This window comes from Artibeus jamaicensis, unplaced genomic scaffold (genome assembly GCF_021234435.1).
Source record: "Artibeus jamaicensis isolate MK-2021 breed Jamaican fruit bat unplaced genomic scaffold, CSHL_Jam_final contig_384, whole genome shotgun sequence".
In the NCBI taxonomy this organism is placed as follows: domain Eukaryota; kingdom Metazoa; phylum Chordata; class Mammalia; order Chiroptera; family Phyllostomidae; genus Artibeus; species Artibeus jamaicensis.
Genome location: NW_026521810.1, coordinates 19702742 through 19722797, shown reverse-complemented (window position 1 = coordinate 19722797; position 20056 = coordinate 19702742). Strand labels below are relative to the sequence as shown.

The 20056-nt window shown below is 38.5% G+C and overlaps 1 protein-coding gene across 3 annotated transcripts in view; it reads left to right on the top strand.

Annotated features, from left to right (window-relative positions):
• Positions 1-1900: 1900 nt before the first annotated feature.
• Positions 1901-20056, top strand: part of CTNNA2 (catenin alpha 2) — a 1098262-nt gene continuing 1080106 nt past the window's right edge. For 2 of the 3 annotated variants that reach the window (XM_053664695.1, XM_053664693.1), the window contains exon 1: positions 1902-2180. The gene's annotated coding sequence lies outside the window, so the exon portion shown is untranslated. Of the gene's footprint in view, positions 2181-20056 lie in introns of all 3 variants that reach the window. The other variant, XM_053664696.1, reaches the window with a different exon arrangement.

Genomic DNA, 20056 nt, shown 5'->3' with positions numbered 1-20056 from the left:
AAGAATGAAAAAAATCATAGTAATAACAAGCAACAAACAACAACAACAACAATAATAACAAAAGCTGATCCTTTAAAGTATTCTACCTCATTTAACTGAGACTACACTTTCCACATTCTTGGACCATTTAAAATCAGAGGTGTTATCTACCTCCAGGGAGATACTGTGTAGCAGTACTATAAAGTCTCCCTATTTATATTCAAGCACCTCCCTGGAGAAATTATCCCCCTCTTACCATTTCAGAGCCCTGTGATACATCCCTAAATCTTACCTAATTTTTCTTGAAAGTCTAGGTGAAAAGCCTACTTCCATCCTACTTGTGGTACGCTGCTCTTTCCTTATTCCACTCTGATCACATCTTCTGGCACACACAAATCATTTGGCGCTCAGCATTTCCTTCTTGAAGCACATCCTGTACGTTCTTTGGCAGCTATTCTATTTCTATAAGCTGACTAGGGGGAAAAGCTTGGTAGGAGGAGCATGCCCCACCGCTGTCCTTGGTCCTGAAACATCGTTCTGGGCTAAGGAGGTTTTTCTTGAGCCTACATCTGGTGACTCCTATTTTCTCCCAGAAAATTTGAAATGGGTAAAGTGGTGGTGAAAAAGAAAAGCAAGACAAGAAGATATTGGAAGAGAAAGATAGAGGAATGGGCAGAGGTAGAATTCTCATGATATTACCGGGAGAAAATAAGACACTTGGGTTTGACGTAATTTTCAAACAATTGCAGATACCAGCTTGAGAACCAGAGGGGGGTATAACATAGCTGACACAGCCAATGGAGTGTAAAAAATGTGTGCATTAAGTGATATAGAGCCGTACAAGTATAGGCATGAGAAAACACAAGGATGTTGTTGGTGGGCAAGGAGACCAGACAGGCAGCATGCTGTGAGTGCGGCGTCACTTGTGTCAAATGAAACTGACATAGGTTTTGTTTGTCTTCATTTGTCTCTCTCGATTAAAAAAAGTCACTTGGAACAGTAGCAGAACAAAGATAATTGTAACTTATGTTCCAGAATGAATGTAGCTGTGCACCGCTTCGGTTCTAGTGTTTCTGTAAGTTACATTGCACTACCATCAAGCCCCAGTTGATGGTGGTGGGCAGAGCATATATACTCCCTGCGATCTCTATGTTAGTTCCCCCAAGTAAAATGTTTTCTCCATCAGGACAAACACGAAATATTAAACATGTTTGGATATCTCAAAATGCAAAAGTAGAGTGCCTGGTACAAATTAGAGGCTCAGTGATAGTCTTGCAATCAATAAAATAATCATAATGTCTTCCACAGAGACAGAGCTCAACAAAGGCTTCTTAAATGAGTAAATGCCCCGTTTGTTATAAAACTCCCATCCTCTTTAGGTCCTTTTAAAGTCCAATCCTCCTTCCCTTGGGATTTCAGCTCCAAACAAACCAGCCTCCTGCGTCAGTCACTACCTCTGCTGCACTGGGGCCCTGCCCTCCTCCTGCCACGTGCCCGAGCTCTACACAGTTCACCCTTTACTCCTACTCTGCAAACCCAGTCCCTTTCCCGCGCCCCCCCCCCCGCCCCCCCGCAGGATCTCTCCCGCGCTGGGTCTCTGTCCGGCTCCTCCAGGTTCCCAGCAACTCAGTTCCGGGTCCCCGCCCTCAGGGTAACGCGGTTGTCATGGACACGGCACCTGCGCCCTTCAGCAATGCTCCTTGGCCACTGTCCCCTTCCCTCCCCCCCCCCCCGCGCCCCCCCACCTGCAGCGCTAACCCGACCGCGCCTCTCTAGCTCCGCCCTCTCCCCGCCCCACCCGCTTAGCGCTCCCTAGGCTGCGCGCTCTCGCCACTCGCCTACCCGGTGCTTCCACCTAGTCCCGCGGAGGCGCGGGGGGCCTCGGGGGCGCGCAAGCAAGCGGCTGCGCCTGCGCACTGAGTGCCTCCCCTAGCGGCGATCCGGGCCGCTGCCGCTCGCGCTCCGGCAGGACGCGGAGTGGGAGGGGGAGGGGGGAGAGGCTTCGCTTCCAGCCTCGAGTGAGGCGGAGACCCGGGCTGGCAGGCGGAGCAGGAGGCACCGCACCTCGGCCAGAGGCGGCTGCAGCAGCTGCTGCTCTTGTCCCCGCCGCCGCCTCTCCAGCCCTTCTGTGATTACCCCTCCAGGTGCTAGGCACCGGCGAGAAAGAGGAGGAGGCGAGAAACTCCCACCGACATACTGAGGTGAGTCCCGAGCAGAGCATCCTCCATCCTTGCCTGCCTCCCTCCCTCCCATCCCCTCCATCCTCCCCTCCCTCCCGGCTCTCCAACCCTCCCGCCCTCATCTTTCCCAACATCCCTCTCTCCTCTCCCCTCCTTTCTCCCTTCCAGCCTTTCTTTCAACCCTTTCTTCCTCTCTCCCAGCCCCACTTCCTTCCCACCCTTTCTTTCTTCCCAGTCTTCCTTTCAGCCACTCTCCCTAGAGCGCAGCTCTGCATCCTTTTCCTCTTGTCTTCATCTCTTTTCCCTCCTTTCTTCACCCCTTCCCTGGTGGCAGGTCCCTCGCCTGCTAAACTGTCCGGATTCAGGGGCTTCCAGAAAATTGGACACATGTACTGGGAGACACTCTTGCACAGCGGATGCCTTGCATATGCCTATGTTATTTGGATTAAGGGTCAAGTTGGAAAGAGTACTAGGAACTGTGAGGAGAAGAGGCTCGAGGAAAAATCTATGGATTTGTGCTGTGTTAGTGGGGGTGGGGAGGGTTGTCACTTTGACATGTGGCCAACAAACCCCTCTACCCCACTGTATCATTTTCTTTTTTCCTCCTGGGACTTACATATTCCCAGTGTGTGTCTCACTGATTTAAAATCCAGCTTTCACTGCTTCAATTGTCCCTGTGAGAAGCCACGAGGAAAGAAGACAAGAGAACAAGAGAGAAAGAGGGGAGGGGAGAGGAAGGGTGGTGGCAGTGGACGCTTGTGTCCTTTTCCTTAGGCCTCTTTGAATTAAAATTTTCAAACCACCCGCCTAACATTGGGCTTGGAATTGAACCTGTGTGTCCTTAGTCCTGCCTCTGTCTACTTCAAAGGCAGAAACTCTCTAAACTTTAATGCGTGTACCCACATCATTATTTATGGAATGTTTTCATCAGCACACAAAACACTAAGGTGGACTGATTTGGGAAAATAGGGAGCAGAAAGGCGGAAGAGATGCACTTTGTTCATTATGGGTTTATTTCTAAAGGAGGGCAATAGGCAGTTTTTGGAGTAATGAGGTTGTACTCTGCAGGCTTATACATATACCATTTTGATAGCATTAGCTGCATTATAGCCTTTAGCAGATGACCTTACACCCTCTCATGCACCATATATGAATTGTGCAAGTGTTTGAAGAAAACCATGCTTTGTGATTCTCTTTGTGGTTTACATTGATGGCAGAGTTGAATTAGCTTTGGGATCATTATTAACAATTTAAAATTTCACTTGTTTTTGCATTACTTATTTTCTCCAAATGATATATTTTACTTTGCTTTCTTTAGCTTACACTCCAGTCCCTTCTGTTATGTATGTTAATAGTAATTTGGCAGTTTTCCTTTTTGCAGGCATTGCTGCTGAAAAGTTTATTTATATTTGGCGGGACTGCCATGCCTCAGAATGTTTAGTGTATTCATCAGTCAGAAAGGTCAACAGACAGTATAAGTACGAATAAAAATGGAGTCTTTAGAAGTCTGTATTTTGCCCTATTGTTTCCTTAAAAAATAATCTTAATATCTATAAAATAGTTGTGTTTTGTGTTTAATGGTTGTGGGGGTAGGGACTGAAATTAATGGTGGTTTCAATGAAGCTGCCGGTAAAAAAAAAAACAAAAAACGTTTTGTGGAGCAAATTATTGATTTTTTTCTTTTTCTTTAAATTATGATATACCAGTGGTGCAATATACACTTTTGCATTTTATGAGACTATGAAGCAGGGGTTGAGATGAAGAGAATTACCTTTCAAAGTGATTGAGTGCTAATTTGATTAGGAGCTGTTACAGTTAATCATCTGAATCAGTTTTTAGGAAGTGTGTGTGGTATTAGGAATGATGGACCCACCCCCTGCCCTAACTCCCCTTGGTAGGAATGCAATTCTATTAATGGCTTGGCTGACTCCGAAGCTATTGTGGTAGAAGTTTAGTTCAATTATGACTGTTAGCAACATCTTGATACAGAATCGCAGTCAACCCTGTCTATTTGAATGGTTACATTACTTCATAATGGACACAGTTGTAGAGGAGAGTGTGTGCTATTGTTGTTGTTGATGATGTTCTTTTTTCTGGAATGCCATGAAGCTAGTAGAAACTTTGATAGTGATTATGTATGAAATTAATAAGTTAGTCCTATCCTAATGTACTTTCAGATGACTTTTCCCTTCCAATATTTCCACTGCTCTTTGTGGGACGTCACAGATGTGAGTGTAGGGAGGAGGCAGCTCCCCTGTCAGCCTGCTCGTTTTTTATTGCAGTTTGCTATACAGAGCAATGTGGGCGTGTGTGCCTCAGTTTTAAATACCGTACTTACTAGGAAAAGAAAGGTACCTTTTATTTGTCTCCTTTGTAAACATTCATGCACTTAGTGAAAACAAAATATACAAGGTTATTAAATAAAATACTTGTCTCCAGCATGATTTTGAGAAAGACTTTAGTAAAATTAATAAAATGTGAAACAGGAGAGGAGCTGATGTCTTACAGAAGTAGCCTGCTACTCTGACTGTATTCCAGTTTACAGCTAAAGAACAACTTCTGATGAATTTCATTTCTACAGGTTTCTGCCTTTAGTTTAATGGAACTTTAAGAATGTATAGCACAAATAAAACCCAACAGAACATTTTGTGCACCCCATAGGAAATATTCTGGAACATTCTTTGTGCTTCCCTCTCTCAGAACTCTTAAAACCTGTCTAACCCTATGCTGAGTGGAATGAAGTATTCGAAAGAAGTAAAAGACACTCTCTTTCTTAGCTTACATTCTGGTTGAGGAAAACAGGCATTTGCATGAGGTCATATTTCACAGTAGCAAAGAATAAGATCTTTGGAGAGAGCTTTAGGTTTAAGTACATGCTCTGCTTAAGTAGTAGAACGTTGTGTCCTTGTATACTATTTAAGTTTTTTTCCTTATCTACAAAATGGGAATTACGGTAGCATCTGATTCATGCGATTGCCTTAAGGGTTATATGTGGTAAGCACAGTATTTGGTACAAATGAAGCATGTATTAAGTAAGCATAATTATAATTATATTTTGGAGAAATGCTTTAAAAACAACCCAAGACCCTATCTGATCATGTGCTGGAAAGAAATGAAGACCAAGTGTTAGAGGAATTCTAAAGAGGATCGATGTTTCTGTAGCCAGGGAAAGGTTAAGCTTGGACAGAGACTCCTGGGGAGAATTTCATGCAGAGTGGGTACCACAGCTGGCAAAGCAGAGAGCGAAGAAGCCTGGTGTGTGGGGAAGACTGTTACTGAAATTTTTGATATCCTGGTGAGTGTATTAGAAGATATTAGATATATACAGTCAGAGTGATTCCACTGTCAGTTGGGCTAAGATAACTTCTTGTGCAAGGTGCATTTTATGACAGAATGAATGTGCAGCTACCCAGAGAAGCTTGTTTTTTTTTATCTTACCCAAAGCTCCATCCCAAGACACGGAGGAATCCAAGGTCTGTGTCAGAGGGAGAACCCAAATTATTGCTTTTGTCCTTTTATTTAACTTCAAGGCATAAAGACAACTTGACCCTTTTAAGCAACAAAGATTTAACAGCATGAACATTATGATAAATATGATTATCACAACCCTGTCTTATTTTGCCTAAACCCATGAATATTTCAGGACTGTGTCTTGGGGAATAATAACCTGGATTATTTTATGTTGACATATATGAAGCCATTGTTTGTTAGGGATAATTGTATTTTTAAGAACTTTATGTTCACTTTGTTGTTGACTTTGCTTAATACCACAACCTGTTTTGTTTTTTGTTTTTGAGGTGGGTATTCAGGGTCATTAAAGATTCCAAATGGGTTATGTGCTTTCAAGTGTTTTACTGGGAGATGAAGGTGAGATGAAGATAGAGTATCTATCTGGGAATGTGCACTGAGCAAGTTAAATATCTTAGCATGGGGTGGTAGTTGCTCATGGCTAAGTCTGTTGGTAAACCTTTATTCTTGGTTGCTGTCCATTAACTGTTTTGAAATATACATCCATGAAATATTCATCCAACAGCAGAAGTGATATAATTAAGTTATTTTATTTTAAAAAGGACTTCTAGAAAATTATGTCTGCAAGTAACAAATGTCAGTGTTTATAGTGTTCATGTTTAATCCATTTTAAATAGGCACAATTTCATTGCTTTCTCCAACATGGTGCTTTTGTTATATTTACTATTTTTTAGTTTTAATAATACACAAAATTGGCTTCCTGAATTTTATCTTAAGATACATAGAACCTGCGTGGATATCGAGAAGCCCGCAGTTTAACAGTACATAAACTGTAGCATTTTACTTTATACTTTGATATTTTATCAATAGTCTGATATTTTAAAGATTCAGCAGATCTAAATAAAACATTTTCAAATGTATTACCTCTAGTCAATTTCATATTAAAACACCAGTGATTTTTTTGACAAATTTTACTTTTAGACAGTTTCATTTTCCTCATAAGTGAATTTTACCTTGGAAATGAGTTCTAATTCAACCACAAATATGTCTTCTATAACTCTTTGAAATTATTACTTTATAACACATTATAAAAAACATAAAGTGCTAGTCTGACTTAATAAAGCTTACTTTTATAGAACTTTTATGTTTTATTGTTTAAAGGCTGCCTGTGTGTACAGCTCGTGGACTGTTTGTTTTCAGCTGTGATGACAAGGTGCGTTAATAGCAGTGAAATCAGCAGTTGTGAATGGAAAATGGTGGCCACACAGAACAGTGGAGTAAGGATGAGATGAAATGAGCTCAGTTTGTTTCATCTCGAGCTGAAAATTTGCAGCTGACTGTTTAATTAGGGGTTTTCTATATCTTTGCTTTCCCACGGACACAATCCATGTTGTAGTTGTTTTAGAGCATCCACATATGTAGACGTATGTGTATACATGTGTGTGTTTTCAGTTGACAGTCTTTAAAACTAGATCACAGGTGAAAAACATATATGTAAAACCAGGTGCTGTTTTTTCAGTATCTTGCTGTTTTTTTTCATTATCTTGCTATCTTGTTTGCTTGGATTTGGGGGAGGAACCAGGTAATACAACACTTGTGGGAGTTTCCTGATTGGGGTGGGTCCAGAGGGGCCAGTACCCTAACTTACTCCATCATTCCTACCTTGAATAAATAGATGTGCGATCGAGGTTTGGGCAAAATATTTAACTGTGTAAGATCCCAAGGGCCACAGAAACATAAACAGGTCACTTTTGATAAGTTCATGTTGTGTAAATTGGGCCAATGTTGTTTATTCCGTGTCTGTAGTAAATCCAAAATCTGTTTTTCCTGACCCCTGGGTGTTTCACAACTAAAGCCATGAACTCTTGATGGAGACGTGTCTGTTCTCTCACAATCTACACAGAAACAACAGTGACCCTCCATAAATGACAAAAGGGTCTGATGTTCTCATCTGATTTTATTGTGATTAGACAATATTTTGGTGAAAGCCAGTCATCCAAGTGTATCTTAAATTCACAGGGCCCGAAGTAGTTGGTAATTATCATTAATCCTAGTTCTAGGAAGGGGAAGCTCCCAATTCTTGAAAGTGTAGTGTGACTCTTCATTTTTTCTTCAGACATTGATACCTTCTGAAGTTATTTTACAAAATACTTCTTTTTCCCTCTTAAATATACAGAAGTGGCATAAAGAGATCTCTATAGAACGCATCAGGCCCTGGCTAGTGTGGCTTAGTGGAATGAGCACAGGCCTGTGAACTGAAAGGTCCCTGGTTTGATTCCCAGTCAGGGCACATGCCTGGGTTGTGGGCCAGGTCGCTGACTGGGGTGTGTGAGAGGCAGCTGGTTGTCGCTTCTCTCACACATTGATGTTTCTCTCTCTCTCTCTGTCTCCCACCCTTCTCTTCTCTGTAAAAATAAAGAAATAAAATCTTGAAAAAAGAAATCATTGGAAAAAAAGTCTACATTTAAATATATCTCTCTATTCAAGTTTATGTTCTATGTATTTTAAAAATCATATTACCTAGCATGAATTCATTCAACAGGAATTTTTAAAATCCCTGCTCTGTGCAGAGCATTGGGCTAGAGATTATAATTTTATAAAAGCAAGGAATGAGGAATCAAGACACCTCTGTTCTTCCTCTGGTTTTCAACCAGCTGATTAGTTATATGACTGGACAAGCCTCAAACTCTCTGGAGCTTAGTAATATTTCTTTTAAGTGACTTGGACTAGATGATCTGCAGAGTGTCTTCTAGCTATAAAATTCTATAATTCCACATGTAATGTTTTGTAAGAATTTCATGGTATAATGACTTATTTCCTACTATGTCCCATTGTTTTTTTCTTTTGAAACATAAACTGCTTGTACATGAGAAAAACCTTCATCTTCAATGCCACATGCTTTCTGGTTTTCAGGAAAATGTCAAATTTAGCTTCACGGAGCCTCGGGACCAAGGGAGAAATAAGAAACATTTTCCTTTCTTACTTCCCCATCCTTCCCTCTTTTTCCTTTTTGAAATCCTCCCTGAACTGAAGGCACGAGTCATTTGCTACCTTCATGTAGGAAGTAGCCTAAAGTACAGTTGGCTTGTTTGACCGATGTCACTGTCTTGGAAAGACCAAATGGCATTTACCCATTTAGAATAAGATAATTATTTAAGAAATTATATATACTCTAAGGTTAATATTTTTGTCTTGCTCATCTCTTAATCCTATCCTATAGGACTATGTGGTTGTCAGTCTTCCTTCCAATCCAGCTCCAAATTCCCATTAAAATTTGTGTAATCAAATTTGCTGATGTATATTTTATGTATAATGAAGTACACCCATTTAAGGTACTATTGTGTGTTGACAAATATACCTATGTAACCACCATTGCAATTTATATATAAAATATTTCCATTGCCCCCAAATTTTCTCTTCTGCTTGATTTGCTTTTCGTTCTATACATTAGGTTTTCCTGTTCTAGAAATGGATGGAGATTGAATCATATAATATGTACTCATTTTGTCCCCTTCTTTCATTGAGCATAATGTTTTTGAGATTTGTAAATGATTTTGAGTATATAAACTTGGAGAAGAAAATACAGGAAAAGTCTTTGTGATTCAGGGTCAGACAAAGATGTCTTAGCATGCAAAAGACACTAATCATAAAATTATAAGAAAAGGATAAATTAAATTTTATCAAAATTTAAAAAAACATGAAAAGACACCTGATTTGCTGGATCTCTGTATATGTGAAAAAGGACTATTCCAGTTGTATGTAGCACTCTTGTATCTTAGTAAGAACACAAACAATCCAACTAAACATGAACAAAATATCTGAAAAGATATTTTACACAAGAATATGTACAAATGACCAATGAACATATGAAAAGACATTTAACTCCATTATTCACCCAAACAATGAAATTTAAAAACTGCAGTGTGATACCGTTGTACAAACCCTGGAATGACTACATTTAAATGGACTGACAATACTGAGTTTTAGAGAGAATGTAAAGTAACAGAAACACTCACAATTTGCTGGTTGGAATGTAACACCTTACGAAATACTTTGGCAGCCCCCCGATTGCTAAATATATTCTTACCATACAGCCCCAAACTTCCACTCCCAGGTGAAATTAAAACATATGCACAAAGACTTTTACATGAAAGTTAATATCGGTTTTGCTCATATTAGCTTCCAACTAAAACCAATCCAAACTTCCACCAGATTCCCATTTTAAAGTTGTTTGAAACAGAAAACAAAGCTGCCGCTACGTTTTTTTTAAAAAAAGAGATGTGCTGTTTACTATGTGTAACCTGGCAGCAGAGGAAAGGGAATACATTTAAAACTGTTTGTAAACATAACAAGAAATCCAGAGGTAGGTGGCTCTCGGCATCGGAACTAGGCACAGCTTCTCCCCTCTGCCTATCTCTGCACTTTGTGCCCTCTGTGTCCAGACCTCAAACCCAGCCAGCGGGGTGATGGCTGCTCTTCTAAGTATATCACACAGCATCAGCGTCTCTTCCGTGAAAATGAGGCAACTTTTGACGAAAGCTTCCTAACCTCTAATCTCACTGGCCAGCACTGGATCACATAGCCATCCGTAGTCCAGTCAGTAGCAAGGGGAAGAGGACACCATGAACAATAGACTTAGAGTAACCAGGATCCCCCTGCCCCCAGGCTGGGTCTGGGTCTGGGTCTGGGTCTGGGGTCTGGGTGAGCTTTCCCTGAAGCACGTGGCTGTGTGGAGGAAGTGAAGGGGAGAAACTAATTGATGGCAGTTCTGTTAAGAAAAAGGGAGGGGTAGGAAGGTTGGGTAAGCAAACAGCAGTGTTTGTTATAATTTGATTTAGGAGTGTTCCTGATGTTCTCAGACCTGTGGCAAAGAAGTTGAAGTAGAAAGCTAGGTTTGCAGGAAAAAAGGAACGAAGACATTTAGATCCTAGTTCACAGCATGAGCTGGAAGGGGAGGGAGGCTAGATCCAAGGGAATAATTCAAAGTGGGCAAGCATACAAATAATGACAAGCAGAGCTGGGCACATGGGGGCCTTGGAGTTGGGACAGGAGGCAGACTACTACCCTGCTGGCAGTAGTTTGGAATCCAGGCAGGCAAACTCGATTGCAGTTTGCCCATCTGTGAAATCAGGACCTCAGGCAAGAAGATTTTCTTTCATGTTTTGCTTGTTAAGGCAGAAACTAAAACAGTGATTATTCTCCTTGTTTAAGGTGTTCTTATCCACTTTAGATTCTAACTTTGTCACGGATAGGAGCCATACCTTGTTTTTTTCCCTAATATTTCTGTTACAATTCTGGGCCCACATTACTTCCTTGATAAGTGGTAACTAATTGAATTAAGTCTCTGAACTCATTCTGTCTTTGAACAGACACTGCAGATTTCTGGTTAAACAAGTTATTTTTTACTTTTATTTTAAATATTTTCTTTATTTATTTTTAGAGAGAGGGGAAGGGAAGGAGAAAGAGTGGGAGAGAAACATCAGTGTGTGGTTGCCTCTCATGTGTCCCCTACTGGGGACCTGGCCTGCAACCCAGTCGTGTGCCCTGACTGGGGAGTTGAACCCTTTGCTTCACAGGCCCGTGCTCTATCCACTGAGCTACACCAGCCAGGGCTGGTTAAACAAGTTATTAAAACCACTGTTTTGGGAACACAGCCCCGGATCTCTTTATGAGTAAGATATAGTAGTTCTTGGCTTCATGAATTGACAATGTAGTAGACAGAAAACTACCTGAACAGTTTAATACCAGAAAGAACCTAGTAACTCCACAGTGGCATGGGTCTAAAGCCCAGGCAGACATAGAACCAGAAGCATTGCTGTAGTAATGGATGGGAGAGAGATGGAGGAAGTGATGACTTTGTATTAGTACCTTTTAATTCAGCCCTGCCTTGGTCTGGGAACTGGGCTGAGCCAGCAGGACCATGGGATTAATGAGCTCTGCAGTGGGAGGGGCGAGATCACCGCCAGGAGCACTGAAGCTGCGACTCTGCTCAGGGCTCTGGAGACAGCTGAAAAGTGGGACTGGAGTGAACGGGGAGGCTGGGAATCAGGAAATGTCGGGACACTGTCTGCATAGGGGTATCTCAAGAATGCAATAGTGGAAGATGCATTGTTTCAAAAAGAATACATTTGTTTTTTGAACTCCCATCAATACATGTCCATTGTAGAACATACAGACAATAACAAGGAAAAGACATTGGAGAATAAAAATGACTGAGGTCCAACTCTCCAGCGAACATTCGGTGAATTTCTAGTTACTCGTTTTTGTTTTTTCCCCTGTGAGTATAGCTGAGTTTGTCGTGTCAAAATCTTTTTAAAGCAAAGCTGAGATCATAGGTGTGTGTGTGTTCTATTTTTTAAAGTAAACATATTGAGCATTTCCTAGGATAATAAAAGTCTTCTTCCACATTAATTTCTGTTAACACTACATTGATTGAAATGTAAGTTTCCAATTTTTGGCCCCCTACAGAGATAAAATATCTGTGCTATCTGCCTTCAAATATGGGCTGTGTCATGGGCAGGAGGTTAACTTTGGGAGGCCCAGGAGAGTTCCTCAAAGGTTTAGGGGGTCAGTGTCTATATATAGAGATTTTTAAGTATTTATTTAAGTGGTAACATGGTGTTCTCTACCTCATTTTCGCTTCACATGTAGCTTAGCTGATTTTTCTTTAACTGCTGCCTCTTATTTTGTAGTGTGATTGTGTTATAATTTATTTAATCCTTATGTTTTCATAGACATTTAGTTCCTGATATTTTTCTGTTTTAAACAATGCTGTGGTAAATATCCATATGTACTAGATATTTTTAAGTGTAGACTGATAATTTTTGAGTCATAAGGTATATGAATTTTAGATTTTAATAATTGATGCCCAATAGCTCTTCAAAATAATGGTAATAATTTACATTATACCAGGAGATCTGGAAGTACCTATTTCCTTACCCTTTTACCAATACACAATTAATTTTACCAATACACTTCTTTTCAACTTAAAGAAGTTTACCAATGGATAGGTAAGAGTGGTATCTCTTTGTTATATGAATTTGTTTCTCTGATTTATAGAGAGGTTGATTCTCATTTTCTTTCATTTTTTTCCTAGTGGCCTAATGTTTTGTGTCTGCTGTGATGAGTGTGTTAATACGTTTATCTAGGTTTTTCAACTGGATTATTTATCTTACTATAGTTTACAGGACTTATGTTTATTCTCTGGATATAAAGAATTTTGTAGTTGTTTCTGAAGTAATAATATACTATCATAGCTTACAGTATGTTGTGATACCTGGTGATGGTTTTTTTCCCCTCAAAGTTTCTTGTCTCTTTTTGTACCTTTTCTTTAGAAGAATATGATACTTAGGTTTTCAAATTTCATAAATCACGCCCTTGGTATTTTAACTGCTACTGTATTTAATTAAAGATAATTTGAGGGAGAAGTAACAACTTTCTAATTTGTAGTCATTCTGTTGGCATGTTTTTTCCTATGGAGAAAAAATATATGATACGGAAGGACATAAAAACAAATGACATTTATTAAGAAGAGACAGTTCATGGTTCACATATATACATGTGTATATATACACACACATATATACACATATGCATGAACATGATAAAATGTTACTCATATTTTTCTTCAGATTTTAAATTAAATTATTTTTCTTCTATCTTAGATTTAGTATGAATAATTCCTCATATGTGAAGTATATTGTACTGTGCTTTAAATGTACTTTTTTGTTTTACAAACTATTCTCAGTATTTGTCTCTTCCTTAGTATCCCAAATGTTACTGTATTAATACCGATGACAGTATATTTCTGAACCTTTCTCTTTGGAATAAGCAGTGTATACCTGAATTTCTTACACTAACTTCCAAGTATTTACTTAGTCCTTTTCTAGGCCTGTGTATTTTTAAAATGAGGTTCTGTGGGGGACTTTCCAATGGCATGGCCGTGTCTTTTCTAGAGCTGAACTGAGCTGAGTGAACAGTGTTCCAATGGTGGTGATAACATACTTACAATATGTGTGATGTTAAACTTTCAAAAGTTTATCTAAATGACTTTATTCTTTGGCTATCTGATATTTAAAAGTATTAATACTTAAAAGTATTATTTTGTCATATTTTCATACTGCGCTGTTATGCTGAATACCATCTTCATCCTACATTCAGCATTGCTTTTTAAGGAATGTTTAAAGACCAAGACTGCAAACCACTAAGAAGCTTTGAAAGTATCCTGTTCTGGCCTGGAACTTAGTTTTTGGGACTAGATCTTTTTCAGGCTTCAGGGGAAAATTAACTTTGGTATTATTTTCATGGTCTTCTTTTAGCATAAAAAATGGTCACTTTGAAAATCTTTCCATGACTCTGCCAATTAAGAAAATGGGCAACTTGCCTTGAACTAACTGTAATTATTCATCTGGTCTAGGCTTTGTGCGTGCATATCAGTATTGATTTATCATTAATGATTCCACCACAGCAAAACCCTGTGATCCATAATCAGATATTATAGATGATATAAATTTGCTATTGGAAGCAAGGGGATTTCTTTATAGAGTATTGAATATGGATGTGAAAAGAGCAAGTGGCAAATCATAGAATTTTAAGATATTTTTTATTAGTGCTGAATCAGTAAATCTACTTTTTGAAAATGTGGTTAACTTTGTATTACTTCTGTCTTTCCATAAAGAGTTACGTAAATAAGTACATTACAGTGATTCTAATATCCTGAGTTTAAACACAGATTTCAATGAGCAGCATATAGCTATTTTTAGTTCTAGCATGTTTAAATAATTTGAGATCAATTTTTCTGATAAAATTATCTTGACACTTGGCTGCCTTGGGAGAGAATTTTGTTTGCTCTTGTTGTGATGAATAGCTGATCTCTTAAATCCAGGTGTGGTACATTTAATGGTTGTTCATCTTAACTTACAGTTGCAGAATTGTTTCCAACTGGAACCAGTTAATGTATGAATATTCCTTTTCAGTAGTTTATCTAAAATGTTTTATTTAAAATGATAGGTATGTGACATTACAAAAAATTTTCTTAGGTGGAATGTTTAAACAGATTTTATTTCTATCCTTATTATAATTATTAAGGAACGTATACTGTTAGAATTTTGCCTTTCATTAAAAAAAGTACAGATATTTACTAATATATAAATATTGGAAACTTGTATACTGAAAATTTCACAACATCATGGAAATGGAAAGACCAAAATAAATGGAATGACATCAGTGCTCACAGAAGGTGAGACTTAACGTTGTTAAGATGGTAGCATTCTTCAAATTAATCTATGGATTCAGTACTATTACCACCAAAATCCCAGCTGCCATTTTTGCCAATATTGACAACTGGTCCTCAAATTCATATGGGAAGCAAGAATAGCCAAACCGGCTTTAAAAAAAAAGGAAGGATTCATATTTCTCAGTTTCAAATTTACTACAAAGCTACAGTAATCAAGACTGTGTGGTACACACATGAATGTACACATGTAGATCTGTGTGATGGGACTGAGCATCTGTAAACAAACCTATACGTTTATGGCCAGTTTCTCTCCGCACCCCGGCCTCTGCCTGCCAGCAAGTGTGACAAGACCATTTAATGGGGAAAAAGTAGTCTTTTCAACAAATGGTGCTGTGACAGCTTATATGCCTTCCCTCAGCCCATACATATATATTTTTATATAAATATATATATTTTAAAAACCCTTAAAATGCACATAGACCTAAATGTAAGAACTACCTCCAAACTTCTTGATTGAACTTCTCATGACCTTGGGTTAAGCCAGTAATTTCTTTGTTGTGACACCAAAGGCAAACACAGCAAAAGAAACAAAAATATAAATTGCACTTCATCAAAATGAAAACCTATTATGTATCTGTTGGCGATAAGAGATCAGGGAGGGTAAGGGATAAAGAATGGCCCCTGGATTTGTTACATAAGAAGTAGAGCCCATGTTGACCTTTGCCAAAGTAGGTTTAGGCCAGTGGGCAGCTCAGAAATGTGAAATAGTATTGAATGGAGGAAATACTAGAGGTTTTGAGTTTCAGAGTTGTTTGGTAGAGTTGGGTGCTGAAAGGCAAGGGAGGGGGCCGTTTAAAGGGAAGGTTTAGTTTAGTTTTGCTTTGTTTTAAGGCAAACTACTTGAGTGGGAAACCAAGGTAGGGAGTTCATTAGCAAATCAGTGTCTTAAGGTAGGTAGAAAGCGATGAATTTTAGAATGTTACCACTTTTTAAAATTTGTGCTTCATCTGCATAATTTCTGTTATTTCTACCTATTGTAAAGCCCAAGTTAGACAAAACTAGGTGGAAGAGGAAAGAACAAGAGGTCATTATGCTTTGCTTTATATAGCAGATGGATTGCTAAAGCTCAGTTTTATCCTTGTAATCACCTTTTGCTATCATAACCATTAAAGAAGTTATGATTTAAAGAAATCCTCTTGTTACATCAATGCCACGACATGTTTTTATTTGTTAGTAAATAGTTATTTTCCTATCCCTTGCTTAGAGAGAAGAGTAAATGACTTACATATGTTCTTTGTCCCATTCTTTTATTTTGCATGCGTGTAACAAATCAGTTTATAAGTGTTGAATTGCAAGACTGGTTAAGTTCTTAATTCTTACTTTGAACAAAAGTGTTGAAAACATGAAGAGTTTGTCCACAGATGTGAACAATGGATTGGGTTTCCAAACTTGGGAAATAATCATATGTTATGATTTTGCATTTGTATACCTACTAATTAGGAAATTAAATGATATTTCCATAGCAACAGAAGCAGTTTCCTTGTACACTTGTATTATGCCTGCAACAATACACAACAGGGTGTCCAAGAACATTAAACTGAGATCTAAGACAGGCAAGTTACGTAAGTATTGACAGATGAGTATGTACAGAGGGGTGTTATTAGATTTCTAAAAGTGATATTTGAGTCTTTAAAATCATGTTAATAGTTTTTATTATTATTTTATATTAGTAAATATTTTAAGTATTAACCCTCCAAATAAATAATGGTATTGAAAAGAACAAAAGGACTTTCCTGAAATCTGTCACATACGCTGAATTTGGTAAATGACTTCTCCAGCCTAAGGAATTTGACCAACGTGTCATGGTGTGCTTAGAGATGCTGAATTAACCAATTTTTCCTGAGTTATTATATTGCAAAGTCTTACATAATCTTTCAAAGATCATACTTTTTCATTTTATCAACCAGACTGTGTTAAAGAATATAGTTTGGTAATTATGGTATGTAGCCAATTAATAGGTAAAAAAATTAAAAACCCAATTCGTGAAAAACTGCTACAAAAATAACCTAGGAAAAAATCTTCATGACTCTTTAATTTGATATTGAGTAGGAAAGGCCTTTCTAAGCATAAACAAATGAAGAAATTTAAAAGTAAACAGCTGATAGATTAAATATGGTATACATTTTTAAATAGTAAAAAACAGGACAAAATAAAGTAAGAAACTATACATACAAAAGATTTGAAATGTATGATGAACAGAGTCTTTATCTATTTCTTGGTTAATAAACTCAGTTAATAAAAAGCCCCAACTAATTCTTTCAAAATAAAAACCTATTTTTCCAATGAATACATTTTGTTTTATAATCAGGAAGAAAGAACAATTATAACCAGGAAGAAGTTGTGATAAATAGCACATAAAATTGGGCATTTTGTAGTTATGTACCTTTTTATGTCATTTATTCTTAGATTCGACCTTACTATACAGTGACATAATCTTATATATATATATTTATTTTTTAATAAGCAACAATTTATTCTCAGATATAAATGCTAACAGTTTGACTTTCAAGAGATAGATCAAATATGAAGATAGATAAAAAAAGGCACTAAGAAGATATTTCCAGAAACAATTAAAAACAGTGCAGTAAGGTAGTAGAGATTCATTTTGTATTTCTTCCAGGCTCCTGGGTGGCTGCACAGTGTCATCTTTGTTGAAAAGTTGAGAAACTGTCTGCTCAATTGTAACGATTAAGACCCCCTTTGCCATAAAATATCTCCATAATGTTGTTGGAATGTTAAGGACTCATAAGTGAATGGCCCTCAGGTACTCTTCTTTTTTTTTATTTTTTATTTTTTTTCTGTTTTCAAAACCCTTGTTCTAACACTTGTAGATATGTTCTTTGGCCATATTTTTTCATTATTTATTTTATTTTATTTTATTGATTATGCCATTACATTTGTTCTATTTCCCCCCTTCATTCCCCTCCACCCTGCACACCCCTCCCCCACCATTCCCACCCCTTTAGTTCATGAACGTGTCTCAGGTTCTTTAGATTCTATATTTCCCCTACTGTTCTTACCGTCCCCCCCATCTACTTTCTATCTACTGTCTATCTGAAGAAACAAGAATTCAAAAAAATGAGGAGAGGCTTAGGAACCTCCAGGACATCTTTTAAATGCTCCAACATCCGAATTATAGGGGTACCAGAAGGGGAAGAGGAACAGTCACGAGTGGAAACCTTATTTGAACAAATAATAAAAGGTACTCTTCTGATTTAGGCATTAATCATGTTGACTAAGTGGTACCCACGCTTCCTGAGGAGAGGGAATGTGGAGAGAGAATTTTCAGAGAAACATGCCCATGATGGGTGGCCCAAGCAGATAGGGACTGAGCAGTGACTGCTGAAAGGGAAAGAGAAGTTGCCCAAAGGTCAGAGATACAAAAGAAAACTTCACCTGAATTCACATTTTTAGCCTCACTTTCCTGAGCACCTAGGTTTTTTGTAGCTTAATTTGTAAAGAGCTGAGAGGTTGAATTAATCAGGTGAGAGCTTGATCGCTCACTGTTCTGTTGATTTTGACTATACGTCCATCCCAAGTAAGTTGCAAACTCTGCCCTGGCTGGTGTGGCTCAGTGGATTGAGTGTGGGCTTGTGAACCAAAGGGTCCTCAGTTCGATTCCCAGTCAGGGCGCATACCTGGTTGCAGGCCAGATCCCCAGTAGGGGGCATGCTAGAGGTATCCACACATTGATGTTTCTCTCCCTCTCTTTCTCCTTCCCTTTTCCTCTCTCTAAAAAATAAGTAAGTAAAATCTTTTTAAAAAGATGCAAACTCTATGGTTTGTCACTATCCAGATTGGTAGGGAGTGTGGGTAGAGTTAGTCCCTCTTAGCTTCTCAACGGGCCACCCTAACTGATACACGGCCTCATAGAGAAACTGTGAGATCTAAAGAGATTCAGATATTCCTGATGCTGTAGTCCCATTTTAAATCCCACACTTACGACAAATACTCATCTCATGTGATAATGGTCAACATGAACAAAAATTACAGCAAGGTTTTCTGGGTGATTAAATTAACATATGCATGTAAGTATCTGCAAGGAAGATGTGTGTGTATGGTCACATTGCTTTCAACTCATCCCTGTCTCCCATCAGCCCCAGGGGTTTTAGTGGCAGTTGCCTCTGTCTCTTGGTCTCCCTAGTTGCCATTTGTTCTTTACCTGGGATTCTCATGTCGCTCACCTCTCTTTGTGATTATTGGGTGAACTGAGCATTCTTTTCTTCAGTGTCTCTGCCCTTTTTCTGTGCATGTGGAAGGCAAGCAAACAAACAAACCCCCCCCCAAAAAAACAGAAACAAAAACTAACAAACAAAATGCTGAAAGTAATTCTGTTGGTGAATTGAGGAAATAACTTTTTAACCAAATGATTTGACGTGCTTTTTCCACCTTTCTGCCTTGTCATGAAATGTCTACCTTTCTAGAAATTAGCAATGCCTTGCACCAAATGCTTATCAGCCAACTTTGTTTCTCATTGCTTTCCTCCAGTTTTGATGTTGTGGGATTTTGTCATCTTTTCTCTAGAACGCTCTGCCCATGCCCTGTTCCTGCCTTCTATCACTTCATGTTCTTTTTCATGCCCTTACGTCACATTTAATCCCTTTATCCTTTGGCTCCTGTGGTGCCAGTTTCTGTGTCTGGATTTTTTTTTAAACATTTTCCAGTGGCGGTGAGAGGAATCATGTATCTGACCTTATAAAACCCAGCTTGAGTCGAAGAATCTTTCTGGCAGGGCAACTAAGGCATTTGTCCCTTAGGAACCAAATCAGTCTTGGTGATCAGACTTGATTCTTGCTCAGATTACAGGTTCCTCTGGCAGCAAAGTTCTCTGCTGCCCAACTCGGAGATGAAATTAACACTTGGGAATCGCCAGAACCACTTTTCCTTTTATATCATAAGTACTGGCCATGCCAGTTACATTTACATCCTAGAAGAATGTAACAATTGCTTTCAGCACATATTTATTGAATTGCCCCCTGCGTCTTTCTTTTCCTCTTGAAAGGAAGTTATGCATACAACTTACTTTGATACCAGTAAGGTTTTAGATAATAGGGTTTTATACTCTTACATTTCAAACTAAAATTTAGGTTTATTTACATATGCATGGTTTGGTTCAGCTTTCAAGAAAATGTAA